Source organism: Pseudophryne corroboree, chromosome 1 (genome assembly GCF_028390025.1).
Source record: "Pseudophryne corroboree isolate aPseCor3 chromosome 1, aPseCor3.hap2, whole genome shotgun sequence".
Taxonomy (NCBI): Eukaryota; Metazoa; Chordata; class Amphibia; order Anura; family Myobatrachidae; genus Pseudophryne; species Pseudophryne corroboree.
Window position 1 is genome coordinate 1,193,682,191 of NC_086444.1, and position 13,795 is coordinate 1,193,695,985.

Below are 13,795 nucleotides of genomic sequence, written 5' to 3' on the forward strand. Positions count from 1 at the left end.
ATGCAGCAGCCAGTTTCACACCAGTCCAAGGCTTTGGTACAAGTAACCATATGCCCCTTTTCCATATCCAATGACGGATCCCACCCTGGAATTGGAAACGGGTCCTTCTCGGGTGGGATCTGGCATTGGACCCTAACGGCAGGCCTCCTGACCCAGCAATATGCCATAGCAATGAGAGGTGGAGCCGGCAGCAGGGGCAGAGGTGGTACTGGGAGATGAGCTCATCTCCGCACCGCCTCTCCCTATGTAGTGAACTGGTCCCTGGTTCCATCGACCTGGGAACCCGTTTACACTGCCACTGACCCGGTAATTCAACCCAGGAATAACCCTTCTTATAACCCGGGCTGAATTACCGGGTCAGGGGACCCGGGAATTCTCCATGACTGATTTCGCATCGCACAGTGAACCGTGTCGACCCGACAATATGCCGGGTCGATAACAGATTATTTTTGTGATGTGAAAGGGGTTAGATTAATTAGCAACATAAAACCTAAATATAACATACCATAAAATATATTCTGGTCTGCCTGGTACTTAATAAACAAAATGATTTCCCTCTCTCAGGGTGAAAGGACCTAATGTCACTCTCACATATTGTAACAGAAGTTTTAGTACAGTACTAATAGCCAGTAATCACAATGTCTCTCAAAAATCCTGCTGCCTGCTCCCCAGGTAGTGAGAGAGAGACTAGCAGCTGATGCACCTTATACCAGCCTCTCACAGGTGCTCTGATAATCCACCAGACAGAAGCCAGGAAGCTGGGGCACACATAGCTCCCGTTTATGGTATGATTTATATTTGTGCAAACCATAGCTGTCCAGTGTTTGGAAGGTATAAATGATATTTCAGATTTTTCTATGGAACACTTTGTTTCTGACATTCTGGATATTCTATTGTTTTTAAGTAAGTATGAATCATATACGCTGTAGCCAATCAGATCATCAATATGTTCAAAGCAGCACAGACCATTTCATTCGGGATCCTGGCATTCTATTCATCACACAAGCTGGTCAGTGAGGAGGTCACAGAGGAGTGGAAACGAGGTGTCTGGGTTCCTGTACACAATGGGGTGTATAGGATCAGATTACCTGCATACAGAAACTGTTTACTACTTAACCTACTCATCCTAATCACATCTGATTGTACAGCTAGGGGACTTACAGTACATTCAGTGTCGGACTGGGGCATGAAGGGCCCACTGGGGGAATTCTGTGATAGGGGCCCATACTTAGGGGTGTGGCCATCCTACAAAGGGGGTGTGGCCTGCCTCCACAGAGGCTTGAAATACACAATAGTCTAGTGCAGTATAATGCAACATATCTACCATGTATAATACAAGTGCACAGTCTGGAACCTGATCCCTAGAGGACGGAGTGAGCCCTATGGCAGCGGGGCCTACCAGTGGTTTCCCTGGTACCCCTGTGGGCCAGTCCGACCCTGGTTACATTACAATGAATTGTTTACCATGATAAATAACACTCTGGCATAGACGTATTCCTGGTAATAATTACACACATTAAACACAGTATAACCAAATAAAATACATGTTCCAAATATAACTGATAAAATATAACTGTACAATATAATAACACAATACATTATTGCCTAGCATATAACTAAATACATACAGGCAATTAGTCAAGTCCATAGGTAGGACCAGGGCTAGGAAAGAAACCATGTGGCATTAACCACTGTGTGACACGATGCGCAGGCGGTGTCGTCACATGTGTGGCTCATTCGTGCAATTACTTGTCACTTATGCATTGTTGAATGTATCATGGTTATTGTATATTTCCCTGAAGTGTGATCGATTTCACACCATTCTATGAACACTTTACAACATGTAGTGCAAACAGGACACTCTGAATACTTGCGGTTATCCCAGCTGTTTTAGAGATATCTGTGATAAATTCATCTTTTCACAATTGTTTATTTATTTTTTCTTGCACTATATAGAATTGTATAAGGTATAGCAGTAGATCACAACTAGAGATGAGCGGGTTCGGATTTACTCGGTTCTTAACGCCATAATTATCGCAAAATCAGATTTTCCTGATTTTTCTTATTGGTTAACCAAAACACGTGACATCAGAGAGCCAATAAGGAAATTCGAGTGAATCCGAGTAAAACCGAACCCGCTCATCTGTAATCACAACACACCTTGTTTAGACGGACAGAGAGACAGACAGACAGACAGACAGACAGACAGACAGACAGATAGATAGATAGATAGATAGATAGATAGATAGATATATAGATAGATATTTTGCAGCGCTTTACAGAGAATATTTGGCCATTCACATCAGTCCCAGCCCCAGTGCAGCTTACACTCTATGAGGTGTATTCATGAAGCAGTGAATAGAGTGGAGAAGTGAGCCAGTAGAGTAGTTGCCCATGGCAACCAATAACCTTTGAAGTAACATTTATAAAGTGCATTCTACAAAATTATATGTAGCTGTTGATTGGTTGCCATAGGCAACTTCTCGACAGGCTCACTTCTCCACACTTTTCACTGCTTCATGAAAAGACCCCTATAGTCCCTACTGTATGTACATACTGTACATATAAACACTAGGGTTTATTTCTGTTGGGATATAGTTAACCTGCCAGTATATTTTTGGACTGTGGGAGGAAACCAGAGAAAGCGTGCTCACATACAAACTAGCTGGGAGTCTAACCCAAGACTTCAGTGCTGTGAGGCTGTAATGCTAACCATTGCTCCAACCGTGTACTAACCTCACAGGGAGTTACACACAGTTCTCCCAACAGCCCCTTATCGCAGTAAGAACATGCAGCTGACCAACAGTAGGGGGTGTTGGGAGGCCAGGAAGTCTGAACGGTGACATGCTGACCTTCTGCTCTCCCTGCCCATAAAATGGGGTGACACGCTCCCGTTTCTAGGTAACGCAGGTCTTCCCCTCCCCTCTTAATGCCGACGCCTGTCAATCAGGCAGAGGAGAACTACAGGCGAAATGTAAGTTCCATTCTGCGCATGTGCAGAACCTACATTGCGCAACCACAGATTACTGATGATCGGAAATCTGCTTGCGGCGGGGCACCTGTGTTTTTATCAGCTCCTTCTGTCACTCCCTGCCACGGCTCATCCATTTAGCCAGTTATTTTAAAATTAACTTTATTTGATATTTATGTTTCTTGGGAAGCAGACACATGCACCGCAGCATGTGACGTTCCTGATGGATGACTTCCATACTATGTGTCTGTACAGAGTGAGGCAGAGCAGTTTGCTTTGGGTCATTTTAATATTACATCTAATCACCAGGGAATGTGGCACAATACATTTCCTAAATTAATACATATCTGCTTGGTTGGTCGCTCATTTCCCCACTGAGCGAAACCTAAATCAGGAAAGTTCCGGCGAGACGCCCCATCAGCTCAGCTGACATATGTTATTTTATATTTGAATTACATTCCTTAAAATACCAAGAGAGAATAATACAGTAATCTGATTTATCTGACCAGGGAATTTACCATCCAGCCCCTGGCGGCACACTGAGAGAGCTCCATCAAGCTGGTCGCCTAAAACGTTACAGTTAATTTGTTAGCGTTCTTCTCTCCAATTGAAATATTTGTTTGGCACATTTTGTGTCATTATAACATTTAACCGTCCGAGTCCTGGATCCTGAAGTGACTTTGTTTGGTTTTATTATACAGTACTGTAGCTAATTGACGAATAATAATAATAAGAAGTATAAGAACTGAAGTGATTTGTTTATATCTCAAGGGGGTCTATGTACTAAGCCCTGGAGAGTAGATAGAGATAAAGTACCAACCAATCAGCTCCTAACTGTCATTTTTCAAACTCAGCCTGTGACAAGACAGTTAGGAGCTGATTGGCTGGTACTTTATCTCTCTCCACGTTATATCTCTCCAAGGCTTCTGCCCAAACACTTGATACTTTATACATGACCGTTTCTAGACAATTTGGCTCAAAAAAGTAAAAAATGTGCCCCCTCCCATGACATTAAAAAGGGTTGTGGCCTCAATATAAGAGGTGTAGTCTTGCAGGAAAAGACTACCTTATACCCCACCTATGCCCCTGACACTACTGTATATTAAGCCCCACGCAGTAATGCTCCTCACAACTTATGTCCCACAGTTTTGCGAATAACAACATATTAAGTGGGTGATTCAGACCTGATCGTAGATGTGCTAAATTTAGCACATCTACGATCAGTTTCTCTGACATGCGGGGGGACGCCCAGCACAAGGCTAGTCTGCCCCACATGTCAGGCCCTACTCCCCCCCATGGGAGCCAAACCATTGCACGGTCACGATGCTTTCACACCCGCCAAGCAGTTCCCGACCTGCGCAGCCTAGCTGCGCTGGCAGGTCGCTACCTGCCGTGTTCGTGGTCGCAGCGGATGTGTGTGATGTCACGCAGCTGCTGTGGCCTGCCCTCGCAGCGGTCCAGTCATGCCTGCGTTTTCCAGACTGTGCCCCCGCCAATGGTGTTCTAAAGCCATTGGCATGCCCCCTCCCACCCTGCAAACGCCTCTGCCTGTGAATCAGGCAGAGGCAATCGCACCAGTGAGATGCTTTCACATCTTGATGGGTCTTACTGGGTGTGCACTCCATAAAGTCAGGCTGCAAACGCTGTTGTACCAGCGATCAAGTCTAAATTAGGATCTAAGCCCCACACAGTAATGTCTCTTACACATTATGCCCCACAGTTCTGTGCCTAACACAGTTTTAAGCCCCACACAGTAATGCCCCTTACACATGATGCCCCACAGTTATGTGCTTAACACCATATTAAGCCCCACACAGTAATGCCCCTTACACATGATGCCCCACAGTTATGTGCTTAACACCATATTAAGCCCCACACAGTAATGCCCCTTACACATTATGCCCCACAGTTATGCAGCTTACACCATATTAATATTAAGCCCCACACAGTAATGCTCCTTACACATTATGCCCCACAGTTATGCACATAATACTATATTTAGCCCCACACAGTAATGCCCCTTAAACATTATGCCCCACAGTAATGATCCTAACACCATATTAAGCCCCACACAGTAATGACCCTTACACATTATGCCCCACAGTTATGCACCTAACACCATATTAAGCCCCACACAGTAATGCCCCTTACACATTATGCCCAACAGTTATGCGCCTAACACCATATTAAGCCCCACACAGTAATGACCCTTACACATTATGCCCCACAGTTATGCACCTAACACCATATTAAGCCCCACACAGTAATGCCCCTTACACATTATGCCCCACAGTTATGCAGCTAACACCATATTAATATTAAGCCCCACACAGTAATGCTCCTTACACATTATGCCCCACAGTTATGCACATTATACTATATTAAGCCCCACACAGTAATGCCCCTTAAACATTATGCCCCACAGTAATGATCCTAACACCATATTAAGCCCCACACAGTAATGACCCTTACACATTATGCCCCACAGTTATGCACCTAACACCATATTAAGCCCCACACAGTAATGCCCCTTACACATTATGCCCAACAGTTATGCGCCTAACACCATATTAAGCCCTACACAGTAATGACCATTACACATTATGCCCCACAGTTATGCACCTAACACCATATTAAGCCCCACACAGTAATGCCCCTTACACATTATGCCCAACAGTTATGTGTCTAACACCATATTAAGCCCCACACAGTAATGCCCCTTATGGAACACACAATGAGCTTACTTACTTTTAAACGGACTTCTCATTGTCAGAAGTTGGTGCAAGCATCTTCCCCCCCTACTCCCAGCTCGTTGTCAGCGGTTGTTGCCACCATCTCCCCAGCATCTTTATCACAGCCGGCTGGTGAGAGCGGTCCTGGCACTTCGGGGTAACAATATGAGCTCCTGCATCATGTCCCTGTTATTAGAGGTCCAGCAGCAACCAATCAGATGCTGTCTGTCATTTCTCTATTGCCTTTTAGAAAATGATAGCCAGCATCTGATTGGTCGCTAAAGGCGACATCACAAATTCTCTGTTTTAGAAGCTTTAGTATAATTACCCCTGGGCCTACATAAAGTGTAGTAGCATTTTGGGGCATACTACCAGCAAATGTCACTGGGGTTAGTGTCACCCAATGTGCCAACTCACCCTGTCACCCTCATTTCTGGGTTCCAAAGGCATGTGCACTTTCAGATGGGGGAGTGGCCTTGTGTTCGCAGAGTCAGACCCCCTGGCATATGATATTTTGGGGTTGTGACCGCGAATCATGCCCTTGGTGGGAGCTTGCAAAGCACTCCGGGGGCTGCTGGGCAGTCACCAGCTTCTCTAGCGACGCGTGCTTTATCCATCACAGCTATCACCGCTGCCTAGTGACACCATTCAAGAGGGTGACACCAAACTAGCAAAGCTGCTCTGCTGTTTCGGCATCACACCCCTCGGATGGTGTCACCAGGTGCATCCCGCACCCCACTAGTGATGCCACTGCGGCACAGTGTTGATTCTAATTAAATTCATATTCGCTGATCTACTGCTGAAACCAAAAAGCACTTGGCACAGACTTCAGTAAAAGAGTCACCCCAGCAGAGCGTTGCACTGCCTCCGAGGCGGAACTACTGTAGCAGCAGTGTATTGCACCAGGGCCCACCGCAGTAAAGGGGCCTGCAGCATTACAATCACTGACTCATTATACCCTGCAGCCACCCACCCGCCGCTCCGACCCAGCGGGCTGCCAGTCCCCCAGTAATGTACTATGAGCAGCTGAGCTGTTGTCTGAGTAGAGTCTGGCTGGAGGCAGGGGTGTAGCGAGGGTGGCTCCGGGCACCAAAACAATTAGAGGCCACACTGCCTCCTGCCACCCCCGTTCCCACGTACTGGCAGCCGCAGAGCAGGAAAAGGAGAAGCGGAGGTGGTACACAATAAACAATTTATTATTACCAGATATTTATATAGTGCACACATATTCCACAGCGCTTTAGTCCCTGCCCCGTGGGAGCTTACAATCTATATTCCTTACAACACACACAAAACAGGGCTAATTTTGTTGGGAGACAACTAAGCTACCAGTATATTTTTGGATTGTGGAAGGAAACCGGAGCACCCGGTGCAAACCCACGCAAGTACGGGGAGAATATACAAACTCCACACAGTTAGGGCCATGGTGGGAATTGAACCCATGACCTCAGTGCTGTGGGGCAATAATGCTAACCATTACACCGACCGTACTGCCATGACCCTATATTGTTGTTGCAAGCCTTCAGCATGCACTGACCCTATTTTAAACATGGGGGGGCACCCAAAGGAAACTTTCGCACTGAGCCCCACAAGCTCTAGAACCGACCCTGTCACCAATTTATAATTTATAAATATTATTTATTTTAAAATGTAACTTGCCACCACATGTTGGCTAGGCCCCTAATTCAGTACAGGGGAAGGGAGCGCCAAAACATACCCTTGCTCCAGGCACCATGACGCCTAGCTACACCTCTGGCTGGAGGTGGCTCTATCACTGACAGTATCAAATATCTTTCATGACCTTGATGCTGTCAGTGTTACAGTGTCTAACTTTAGGACACCGTTCTTTTCATCTGGCCCGTTCTAAATGACAGCAAACTGGATGAATTAACATTGTATATTTATTTTATTTTATGTTTAACTATCTGCCTACTTTGTTTTATATCTTTTTTATTACTGACAGCAGAAGTAAACAGTAAGCATGAATAAAACACTCTAGCCTTTGATGTATTGTGACAGTATTATTATTTTACTTGTCTTGTAACTTTGTTTTTCTCTCTGAAACAGGACTGGGATTTATAAGTTTATTTATAAGCTGTCACAGTTGGTCTGAACCCATTATACAGTACTAATGGTAAGAGAACACAATATTGTTTCATGCATGTTAGAATGTCTTTATGACGCTGCAGTGTAAAATCCATTATGGAAACACGCGTGTTTTGTGAAGGGAAGGAAATAAAACCATTAACCTCGGTGTGTTTAATACTCTGGTCCCCCGGATTGTCTGTCAGCACGCTTTGTATGTACTGTCACCTCTGGAACGTGGGTAAGCTGTCAGATCCCGCCACGAGGACTGTGTCATTCCTGATCTTTACTTGTGGGTCAGGTTGTTTAAGTGCAGAAAAACAGCATTGGCATAGTAATAACACTACAGGAATACTGTTGCATAGCTTAGTCCTGTGCTGTACTCAGGTTACCCCGTAGCAACTAGATGTATATTAGGGGGTCATTCCGAGTTAATCGCTAGCTGCATTCGTTCGCTGTGCAGCGATGAGGCAAAAAAACTGCACTTCTGCGCATGCGTATGTGGCGCAATGCGCACGTGCGACGTACTATTACAACGAACGGTGTAGTTTCACACAGGGTCTAGCGATGCTTTTCAGTCGCATTGCTGGCCGCAGAGTGATTGACATGAAGAGGGCGTTTCTGGGTGTCAACTGACCGTTTTCAGAGAGTGTTCGAAAAAACGCAGGCCTGCCAGGAAAAATGCAGGCGTGGCTGGGCGAACGCAGGGCGTGTTTGTGATGTCAAAACAGGAACTGAACAGTCTGAAGTCATCACAAGCGCTGAGTAGGTATTAAGCTACTCTAAAACTGCAAAAAAAAAACGTTGCTGCCACTCTGTGATCCTTCATTCGCACTTCTGCTAAGCTAAAATACACTCCCAGTGGGAGGCGGCATAGCGTGTGCACGGCTGCTAAAAACTGCTAGCGAGCTATCAACTCGGAATGACCACCTTAATGCCTTAAGAAGGACTTTTTTTTATATTATCACTTTAGAAGAATTCTGTTTTTGATGTGTACATATTACATGGGGCTCAGGGCCGGTTCCGAGGCTTCTGGCGCCCCGGGAGGCATTAGGGGGCGTGGCTTCATACAGGGGGCGTGGTCAGTTACGCCCCCTGTACTGTTGTAGGATGTGCGGTGAGCGATGACGTCATCGTGCATCGCACAGCAAAGGTCCTCTCCACGAAGGTAAACTAGACTCTAAGCGTCTTGTTCCCTTCGTGGAGAGGACCTTTGCTGTGCGGTGCGCGATTACGTCAACGCGCACCGCACATCATTACAGTGAAGATCCTCTCCAGGAAGGGAAACTAGACGCGTAGCGTCTAGTTTCCCTTCACAGCGGACAGCAGGACAGCGGGCCGCGGCAGCGGGGGGCACCACAGCAGCAGCGGATCTTGCCTTGGTGCGGCGCCCTCCGGAAGGCGGCGCCCCGGGCAAAAGTCCTGCTTGACCGTGGCAAGATCCACTACTAATGGGGCTGTACCATGCACACTTATACAAGCAAACAGAAGAACAGGGTTACATGATTCCAATATAGGACCGTAAGTGATTGCAGATTCTGCTTTTTAGCAGAATTGCAATCCTTTGACTCGCCCTCCGCCATCTTTTTGATCAGAGCGGCTGCATGTGACATCATGCAGCCACCCCGATAACACCTATGACATGGCCCCCATTCGTTCCGCCATGCCCCTGTTTCCCTGCCACCTCCCCTGCAATGCTCCGTCTCCACCTTAGAAATGGAGCATTGCCCCGCCCCCCTCATACCACGAACGCCTCTGCCTGTCAATCAGGCAAATGTGTTTGCATTTAATGTGGGTCATCTGCAGAAAATGCGGGCGCATGCGCAGGATGGGCCCTGCGCACGCACCCACTGGCTGAATGCAAAAATTCCAGTTGGATCGCAATTTGGATCGCGAGTCGAATTTTCTTCAGTTTTGGGGTGATAGGCCACTGTAATTTAGTGTCTGCAGATATTTCACCCAGGTCCTGGTAGTTTTTTGGCCTCTGATTGACACCTGAGTCTGTTACATTAGCCAAGAGTCATCGTGGCATGCAGTCAGGGTAACTTTATATCACATCATAGGAATACCTAATATCCTTGGTGTACACACATTGTGCTGAGAGCACCTTTAGTGAGGGGACATATTTACCTCAACAGACACCATGCCCATTCTACCAATGAGCAGGTGGATAGTGATGTACACTTGTCAATCATAAGTTTTGTGGTTGGCTACACTGACTCATGTTACGTTGCCTTTATCCTCATACAGTTATCCCTCCAGGAGAATTTTGAGTCTGGTCACATGCCACAGTCCTGACAAATCATGGGATTTTTGTCAGCACCCGGGGACTTACCGGCGCGCCGGGTCCACGGGGTCTGCGGCGCGGGCAGCTTCTGGGCAGCGGCGGAGGATGGCTGCTGCGGCGAGTCCGCTCGTGGCGGGTGGGCGGCGCTGAGGGGTCCACTCGTGGTGGCGGGACGCCGCTGCAGCGGCTCCCACTCAAGGGCAGTTACTAGGAGACCAGGAGCGGGGGAGTGTCTGGGTGCCAGCAAAGGTCTGCTGTACTGGGAGCCGCCATGTTGGAGACCAATTCTGAGGCTAAGGTGCAAGCTTCCTGTGTATCCGGCCAATCCAAGGAGATCTCTCCCTATAAAAGGGGGCTGGTTCATGACAGGGGCGCCAGTGCTTCAAGTTACAACCCAGTTGTAGGTGCTATAGCTCTGTGCTCCCAGGATTCTTGCTGTTTCTTGGTACTCCCTGGTTTTGCCTGCCGTCTTTTAGTTGCTGCCGCAGTTCTGCCGTTGCTAACCCACTGCCGTCCGTGGAAGCGCTCCTGGAAACCCCGACCCAGTAAGGTCCTCCGGGCCGGACGGTTCCAGTATCTACAGCCTCGTCTTTCAAGCCACAGTCCACAGTTCTTTGTCTTCAGCCACGTCTTTAAACCATCATTCACAGCTCCGCAGTTCATTATATACAGCCTCGTCTTTCAAGCCAGTCCACAGTTCTTTGTCTTCAGCCACATCTTTAAACCATCATTCACAGCTCTGCAGTTCATTATCTACAGCCTCGTCTTTCAAGCCACAGACCACAGTTCTTTGTCTCCAGCCACGTCTTTAAACCACCATTCACAGTTTCGCAGTTCATTATCTACAGCCTCGTCTTTTAAGCCACAGTCCGCAGTTCTTTGTCTTCAACTACGTCTTTAAGTCACCATTCACAAGCCAGAGTTCTCTACCTCAGCCTCAATCTCAAGAACTACAACTTACTGACTCCTATCCCCGCCTATGTTCTCCATTGTCCCTTGTCCCATGAGAAGGAACTATATACAACCCCCTCGTCTTCTTCATCCGCAGGCAACTACTTCCTTGGGCAAGTCTCAGCTGCCGGATCCTCATACTCAGTTAGGCATGACAGTAAGCGCGGCCATATGGATCCAATGGGTGATCAGGTCTCAGAAGGGGATTCCACCGCGGATATTTTTCCCCGCTTGAGTAAACAGGAGGTCACACAATCTCAAATTGTGTAGTTCATACAGAATATGTCTGACCGTCTGGACTCTCTCTGTGTTGCCATGATGGCCCCTCAAGTTTCCACGGCTGCTCCCACATTAGCGCCCTGGGTTCCGCTTCCTCCTTTACCAGTACCTCTTCCACGGTTACATTTGCCGTCACCCAGTAAGTTTGATGGGAATCCAAAACAATGCCGCGGGTTTCTCAACCAGTGCGAAATCCAGTTCGAACTACAGTCTGCCAACTTCCCATCAGCACGTACCAAGATAGCCTATATAATTTCATTACTTACTGGGCAAGCGTTGGAATGGGCTTCACCTTTGTGGGAGAGGACGGATCCCATCCTTTCTAACTATTCGGCGTTCGTGGCCACCTTTCAAAGAATCTTCGATGAACCGGGCAGGACTTCTGCCGCCTCATTGGAGATCCTGCGCCTGCGTCAGGGCACACATACCGTCACTCAGTACGTGATCCAGTTTCGTACTCTCTCCTCAGAGCTGAACTGGAATGAAGAAGCTCTCATTGCAGCTTTCTGGAGCAGCCTCTCCGAAAAGATCAAAGATGACCTAACAACTCAGGACGTACCAGATAAGTTGGATAAGTTAATTTCCTTATGTAATAAATTAGACCTGAGGTACAGAGTACGCGGTCTGGAGAGATTGTGCTCAGATCGTCCCAAGCCTCGAGTCACTCTTCCGCCAAGACCCCCATCACCAACTACTGAAGAACCCATGCAGATCAATCGTTCCCGTCTCTCCAACGAAGAACGCTAGAGACAGCGACAAGGGAACCTGTGCATGTATTGTGGTGCATCCGATCATTTTGTTAGATCCTGCAGTCAACGTCCGGGAAACGCCCGCTCCTAGCTTGTGCCGAAGAAGTCAACCTAGGAGAATCCTCAGAATTACTTGCCAAGAAAGAGTCTGTCTTGTTAATCCACCTGGAGCTCCCTTCTTCCTCTCTTCTCATCCCTGCACTACTCGACTCCGGAGCCGCCGAAAGCTTCATTACCTCAGCTCTGGTAACGATCTGGAATACAAACGGTCCGTTTGGATCGTACCATTTCAAATACTGCAGTGGATGGAATTCATATTCCTGAGGGAATTATATCCTTTCGTACTATTCCTCTCAAGATGAAGGTCGGAGTTCTTCATTCAGAAAACATCTCTTTCCTTGTAATTCCTAAAGCCTCTCACGAACTGATCCTAGGATTCCCGTGGTTAATAAAACACAATCCTCACATAGATTGGCAAGCCATGGATGTTCTCTCTTGGGGACGAAACTGCTTCCAGAACTGTTTGCCCTCAGTAAGACCCCTCTGTTCTTCCAGTCCCTTCAGCCTTCCTGTAAAATATCAGGTCTTCCGAGATGTTTTCAGTAAACACGGGGCGGACACCTTACCTCCGCATCGCACTTGGGACTGTCCCATTGATCTGGTTCCAGGCAAAACTCCACCCCAGGGTCGAACTTACCCTCTCTCACTCCCTGAGACACAGGCAATGTCAGAATATATCCGGGAGAATTTGGATAAGGGTTTCATCAGGTCTTCTACCTCTCCGGCCGGGGCGGGGTTTTTCTTTGTCAAGAAGAAGGATGGGGGTCTGCGGACTTGTATTGACTATGGAAGTCTCAACGACATAACAATTAAGAACAGATATCCGTTGCTTCTGATTCCAGAACTATTCAACCGAGTTAAAGGAGCTACTCTTTTCTCCAAATTGGACTTACGGGGGCCTTCAATCTTATACATATTCGCCCAGGTGATGAATGGAAGACAGCGTTTAATACCCACGATGGGCATTACGAATACCTGGCAATGCCATTCAGCCTGTGTAACGCCCCAACTGTCTTTCAAGAATTCATCAACGAAATCTTCAGAGACCTCCTTTATGACTGCTTGGTGGTATATCTGGATGACATCCTCATTTTTTCTAGAGATCTAAAGACCCATCGAGAACAAGTCAAAGAAGTCCTAACCCGTTTAAGGATGAATCAGTTATTCTGCAAATTAGAGAATTGCACCTTCGAAGTACCCACGATTCCATTCCTTGGTTAAATTCTCTCGGGACAGATGTTACAGATGGATCCCGCTAAAGTCCAGGGTTTCAGGATTGGTTGCTTCCCGCTACCCTTAAGGGGGTTCAACATTTTCTGGGGTTCGCTAACTTCTACTGAAGATTTATTCAGAATTATTCTTCTGTCATAGCTCCCATTACCGCATTAACTAGAAAAGGGACAGATCCTGCCAAGTAGCCTCCAGAGGCTTTAGAAGCTTTTTCATCTTTAAAGGAAGCCTTCATGACCACCCCTGTTCTTCGAAAATCCGATCTCAGCCATCGGTTCCTGGTGGAGGTTGATGCCTCCACTGTAGGAGTAGGAGCAGTGTTGTCCCAGCTCTTCGAGGACAAGAAGGTCCATCCCTGTGCATTCTTCTTGCGAAGATTTTCTCCCGCTGAACAGAATTATGCTATTGAAGAACAAGAATTACTGGCGATTAAGTAAGCCTTTGAGGAGTG

At 47.1% G+C, this 13,795-nt stretch overlaps 1 long non-coding RNA gene across 1 annotated transcript in view; it reads left to right on the plus strand.

The window, feature by feature from the left end:
- Positions 1-13,795, plus strand: part of LOC135017117 (uncharacterized) — a 197,109-nt gene that overhangs the window by 18,424 nt on the left and 164,890 nt on the right. The window contains exon 2 of the long non-coding RNA XR_010215029.1: positions 7,771-7,837. This is a non-coding gene — a long non-coding RNA (uncharacterized LOC135017117). The remainder of the gene's footprint in view (positions 1-7,770; positions 7,838-13,795) is intronic.